Source organism: Bactrocera oleae, chromosome 4 (assembly GCF_042242935.1).
Source record: "Bactrocera oleae isolate idBacOlea1 chromosome 4, idBacOlea1, whole genome shotgun sequence".
Taxonomy (NCBI): domain Eukaryota; kingdom Metazoa; phylum Arthropoda; class Insecta; order Diptera; family Tephritidae; genus Bactrocera; species Bactrocera oleae.
In genome coordinates, this window is record NC_091538.1 from 14,611,152 (window position 1) to 14,618,326 (window position 7,175).

Genomic DNA, 7,175 nt, shown 5'->3' on the forward strand with positions numbered 1-7,175 from the left:
CACTCGTTCGTCCGCCGAATCGTCAATACGTTTGCCCGCACGTCTGCCACTTCAGCCTTAGTTCGCCCCACTACATACACACACACATACACGCATGCGCGTTGACTCGAAATCGTACATCATCGATTGAACTGTACGCGGATGTTGCGAATGGCATAAAATGTCAAGAAAAAGTCAAGTAGAAAACGGTAACTTTTTTCACATTGTCCATTGCTCATATTGGCTTCGTCGATGTCTTTGGCATTGTTGTCTTTCCTGGATTCTCCGTTGCTGTTTGCTGTTGTTTTGGTTTATTTATTTTTTTTTAACAGTAGCTACTGTTTGTCATTTTCAATGCTGAATATTCTGCACAGAAGCAGCAGCAGCAACAGGAAAAAGAGGACGGGTTGAGGACGAGCTGAGACGAGACGAGACGTCGCATACCAACGGCCATACCATTCCATAGCGCGCTCGTCACAATGCGTAGCAAGCGACACCAAAATAAAGCACACACACAGCAGAAAAAAATGGTAAAAAGTAAAAATATGAAGAAAATTAAGTAAATATAAGTAAAACAAAATCATGTCCCCGGTATGAGTGAGTAGTAACAAATAAACTCAACAACAATGCACCAAATCAAAGCCATGAATTTCGCAGCTGAATTGCAGTTGGATGTTGACTCGAGGTGCGCTTCCTCGTCTGATTGCAATGCGCAATCGTAGGCCACAAGCCATCAGCCGCCAGCCGCAAGCCACAAGCAGTGGCATATGGAATGTTTGGATCGGTCAATAACGTCGATATTGATATATTGTGCGTTCCAGCCGTGTGCGTGTATATGTATGCGGTGTGGTGTGGTGTATGTGCGTTGAAATAATTTAAAAATTCGAGCAATATTCCCAATCGTGGCAACTTACCGCGAAGACCGTAAACAATGGGACTTTCCACTCTTTCCGTCCACTTTTTTCTCTCGCGTTTGCGAAATATGTACATTTTTTGTGTAAACCTACTTCCATAATTTTAAAGTGGCGCTAAGAATATAATTATGACATGCGTGTATACGAATTATACAAACTTACATGCAACATATTGCATATGTATGAATATTTTTAGTACAGAGTGTGGCGGAATGAAATGTGCGAACTCCCGACCAAATGTAGTAGAACGCCTAAGCTTGATGAACAACAAGTGCCAGATCAAGCCGAGAAGAGGCTGCATTAGAGAAGTTCAACGTTTCGGAAGTACAAGGCTTATAAATTTGTTTTCAACAAAATTTGACTAAAACAAGACGCTACAAAGTAGTACTTATCATTTCACTGAATTTTTCTGTTTGATAGTGGATCTTTTTGAGTCATTCTGACAGATTCTCTGAATCTGTAATGCCACTTCCACAAAATTGCTGCCGATGAGTAGGGAAATTCCAGAGGTACTAATCAGAGTTCTTCAGTTCGTGGAGTTTCTGTCACGAGCAAATATGAATATGCGCCGCTAAGACACAGCGCCTTCGCTCTTCTGTTCCTACGACATTCAGAGCTACGGAACCGGAACGGATTCGAATTTATATTCGAACAAGGCCTATAAACTCGTCCACTATCCTAGAAAGTATTTGGGGAAATGTTAGCTGCAATGAAATCAACTATCACCCTTAGGCGCTAACATAAAACGATTAGAATGAGAGTTCTCTTATATTAATCTAACTATTTAGCTTTCTCAATTAGATTAGTTAATTTTATGGATTTAGCAGCAATTTCAAAGAAGCGGAAAACGATCCAGCACATTAATTTAGGTCGATCATGGGAAGAGACAGAAGCTATAGCGAAGCCGCAGACCTCAAAGTATATTTATTTTGCGGTTCAGGGCTTGTCTCACCTACCTTCTGTAATTTTTATTTGTCCAAAGTGAAGGAGATGACTATCCGAAGGTAAGAGACTTACGTAAATTTTTTTTAACTTCAGTACTTCCTATTACTGCGAAAGAAGGACCGTCGAAAGAAATAGAGTTGTCAAATTAAATATTAGCCATAACCCTTGAACAGTTTCAGACTAATTACCAAGGTAGAAATATGAGCAGAGATGCTATTAAAGAATAATTTTGGTTTCTGTCATATACGCACCCTTGACTTTCGGCATTTTCTACATCCAGGTATCTACTTCTAACAGTTTGAGGTTCGGTTTGTCAGCAAATATATCTTTTTATCGCTTTTAAGTTTTCATTTTTAAGTAACGTTTTTATCGCTTCTAGTACGATTTCCGACGTTCGCACGAGACAATGTAGTTTGGATTCCCGCAAAAAAAAAATCCTTAGCTAATATTGCCTTACGGCCTAGTTTTATTACGGAAATAAATACCCCTCACTCAAACCATCTTCATTTTAACAAACCGATTTTTATTTCTAACATCCAGAAGGAAACGTCGGAGCCGCTATAAAGTATATATATAATATATTTGATCAGCGTGACGAGCTGAGTCGATTTAGCCACGCCCGTGTGTCTGCCCGCCTGTATATACGCGAACTAGTCTATCCGTATTTTAGATATCGATCTAAAATTATGCACATGTCCTTTTCTCCCCAAGAAGTTGCTCATTCGTGGGATTCGTCGATGTAGGGCCACTATAGCATAGAGCTGCCATACAAATTGAACGAACGAAATCAAATCCTTGTATGGACTTTTTACTTTGATATGATATCTTTATACCACTTTGATATGATTCCGTACAGTTTATTGAGTTTATTGCTCAAGACAACGCTACAATCTCCGAACATAAGCAGCTATATGCTACCATATTTTTCAGATCAGACCACTTGAGCATGAGCATATAAACTTTCCGGTTAAAATGGAGATAAAGCGCGTTTTATGCACTTTTATGCGATAAGAAGTGTATTATATTCTAGAAGCAATTCAATGCATACAATAATTAGCCACTAGACGTAGTAGTAGTAGTAGTAGTATCCGGTCCTCTTCCAACATTCTCAACGATATGCCTATAATAGATGCTTTTTTATGCATGTATTTAATTTGTAGCAGTTTTTGGCAGAGCTTTCATTGTTCAGCAAAAACTTTCATATATTTTCAGCGACCTTTTAAACCCAAGATGCCCATGCTTTCAGCTATTCAGCGTTTCATTACAACGTTTCTACTTTACTGCAATAGTCGATTTAAGCAACTTCAAATCTTACATCAGTCCATTCTCTATGTTTTGCCATGGAAATATATTCATAAGTAATTTTTAAATTAGCACACTAACAATGTAGCGGCATTTTTTGTTCGTCTTCTTATCGCGCAATTCGTTTTTGTGCGCTGCAATAGCCATTTAATCAAAGGACACGCTTCGCGGCCACATAATTAATCTTAATAAAGCGGGCGAAAACAAACAAACAAACAAACAAAATAAAAAAGAGCAATACACAAAAACAACAATAGTAAATGTATTCATAATAAAAGCTCATTTACCAAAGTATTCTCACAATACAAAATTGCTCGTACAATTATTCTTTTGCCAGCGATCCTGCGGCCGCCACCGCCGCCGCCGCTGCCGCGCTGCTGTTTTTATCGATTACTCAACCGATCGATTATTTAAAATGCAAGCGACGCAATCCTGTTTTATCGCCACTTTATTTATTTATTTATTTCTTTTAATGTTGTTGTTGTTATTTTTTTTGCAGTTTGTTTGCTTGTTATCTGCTTGGTTTTGTGCAATGCAGTTCGTAACTTGATTGCTTTTGTTGTTGTTGTTTTGCTTGCGTTTGATTTCTACTCCTGTTTATTCTTGTTGTTGTTGTTTTTTGTATTGTTTTTGTTTTAACTTAAATGCGTTCCTTGCTTTCCTTGGAGTCGGGTGGTGGTGGTGGTGCTGTTGTGGCGTTTTTCTTTTTGCCCTCATATTATTGCCAACTGAATCTTGATGTACGTCTTGAATTCTGTTTCCCAAACGAACTGATTATGCCATTCAGCGCACGTACCGCGGGAAGGCATCCCAATCAGTTGGAGGTACAATAAGGCACATTATTCCTACTTTTGTGACAAACTAACAAATATACGCATACAAACAGCAAACATACATACACACACATACATATATATATATATATATATACATGCTCAGAATATTCACATGCTATGTGTGTCGTTGTTGTTGTTGCTGTTATTGTTATTGTTAGCGACATAGTAGCTTCATCGCATGGTGTCGTCTCGTCATCGCTGTGCTTTCGTCATCATTATCTCTCGGTCCAGCCAGCAGCACAAAATGAAAAACTGAACTATTTCAATCAATATGGACTTCGAGCAGCGCGTTGTGCACTGTTACTCCTAGCGAGCCTGTTGCTGCGGCCATTTATGCATGTGTGTGTTCGTGTGCACGTACACTCAAAAATTTAGGTTAATATCAACGATAAAATATTTTTCGCACAAAACGCATGTTGTTGCTGCAATTGAATGCTGCCGAGAATGCAGAATGCAGGGTGGATGTACTGTAGCTGTTAAAATATCTGTTTGATGGCATCTTTAAGATGTTGTAAGCTATTTTTTTATTTACCGCGAAAATCCGCGTAAATTTGAAATAATAACTGCAAGAGTTAATTGTTTATATGTGATGTCATTTCAAATGATAGACTTTGAGCAGAGAGAATACTGAATTGAGTTTAAAAATAAAATAATTAATATACAAAAACAAATTTAAAAAGAAACAAAAACGTTAACTACGGCAGCAATGTAGCGAATACCCTTCACAGCTGTATTTCTTATTGGCATAGCAGTATATAAAAAGGTATTTATCTCAACTTTGATCGGTCAGTTTGTATGACAACTATATGCTATAGTGAACCGATCTAAACCATTTGTTCGGAGTTTGTAGCTTTGTCTTTTACAATAAACAAGTCCAAATTTCGAGAAGTTATCTTGTCCAATAAAAAAGTTATCCAGCCAGCCTATGCTATGGTGGTCGGAACTGTATCATATGCTCGGATCTTTTAGCGTTACCTTGAAGAATAATCTCTGCTGAATTTCGTGAAAATATCTTGTCAAATAAAAAAGTTTTCTATACAAGAAATTAATTTGGATCAGTCAGTTTGCTATATGCTTAGTAGACCGATATCGGCGGTTGCGACAAATGAGCAGTTTCTTCGGGAGAAAAGCACGTGTGCAAAATTTCAGATCAATATCTTAAAAATAAGGCACTAGTTCGCGTACATACAGACAGATGGACATGACTGAATCGACTTAGCTCGTCACGCTGATCATTTATATACTCGTATATGGATATTTTCTATCAATGGCAATGACGTTGATATTCATGTACTCAGTGGTGAGTAAAAATATGAAGTCTGACGAAACTACTTATGCTTCAGAATTCTTCACAGGCAACTTCTCTGTAGAACATAGTTGGAAACTAATGACTGCAACTCTGACTTTTGCCTCGAGCTCATGGGTATACAGTACAGAAATCGTCAAGTGTGTTTGTCCGGGACGGTCTTTTTTAGTCATCGATTTATTTCATATTATAATTCACTGAAAATCGCGACATATATCAGGAGAGAGCGAAAAACAATCGGCCAAAGCGAGACGAATGGTCAGCTGGTAAACCCTTTAACTCTCTATTAGAGAGCCGAGGAAAGCAAAAGCGGACGGTTTGGCCCTTTCAGACGCTAGCGACACAGTTCAAATCCCATCTATATTGAATAAGACAAGAGACAATCCAAAGTGATCTTTACGTGACGAAATGTCCTCAAATGTTGCACATCAGTCTTGCATAACACAATCGTGGTCTCCAAAGTCAAAGGAAAATTATGCTATATGTACTAAATATTTCTAGTTTCAGGAATAAGTTGTAAGCGATTTGTAAATTTTGAGGTTATAATCCCTTAACTTAACTTGTGAATTAAAAAAAAATCGTTTTTTTCTATCGACCGTAGTACAACGTCGTAGATAGGTATGATGTGATTTTGACAGCTCGTGGCGGCCATGTTTATTTACGTATTTGTGTCAAATCTTGTCAGTGTGTTCAGTAAGTTTGCCATCTCATCATGTCACGTTACACTTTGGTACAGCGCTTGGAAATTATCCTAAATTATTACGCAAATTCATGTTCTCCGGTGGCCACTGTTTTTTTTTTTCATCGAAAAATCACCTTCTCAAATGAGGCCATTTCTGGCTTAATGGCTATTTTGACCAAGTTTTAATTCATTTTAACAACACGTCGTTCTTGTTGGTAGACCCATACATATGTACATATATGGTATTCGAGAAAACTCTTCGAAAAATTTTTACAAAATTGGTTTTTTTGGGGAAACCGCCATTAGGTCAAAAATTTAAATTTTGACTTGTCGTTACTTGTTGTTGAAACGGTTATCTAATCGCCGCTTGGGTGGTTCCAGTTTGGTTGTCGTCGAAGTCATCTAACAGGAGGCCCAGGAAACGAGCTGTTTTGACGGGCACGGCCCATAGGGAGAAAGCTGTAAGATGTGAATTCGTTGAGCATACAAAGAGGTGGTTAGTGTCATGCGTTGACTCATTTCATGCTGAGCTTAGATCATTACCACCTATATTTTATTTATTTATTTCATCTGGTACAGGTCTATAGAGATGTTTAACATCTGTGCATAGAACCAGGGCATTACAAAAACAATATATTTAACATCTTATTTTCTAATATTATAAATATTCTAGCATGGATAATAGTACATTACACTAAATATTGCGTGACAAAGTTATACATATAAATTATATATTATACCAAGTAAGAGCAAAAATTAATCACTTAATAGATAGCTAAAATTTACTATATTGATAAGTTATTTATCCAGGATTTTAGATTTTTGTTAAGAGATTTTTTATTACATGTTAGAATCTTCAAATTATTAGGAAGCATGTTAAAGTACTTAATTGCTATATAATATGCATTTTTAATGCTAATTGACTTTTTAATTTTTGGTAATGTTAGAGTATTAGCTCTAGTTTGTACTTGTTTGGTAAGATATTTTGATTTACACTTTTCATAGTATTGTATTATAGCCTTAACAATAAAAGTTTTCTTGATGTCAAGTGGCAAATTAGTTTCATAATTGTTTTCAAAGAACTTTAATAAACGGTTTTGCATATTTGTTATAGGCTACAGAGCATTTTTGTAGGCTTCACCCCAGGCAATTATTCCGTAATTGATTACACTTTCGAAAAGTCCATAGTATATAGTTTTTAAGATTTTTAT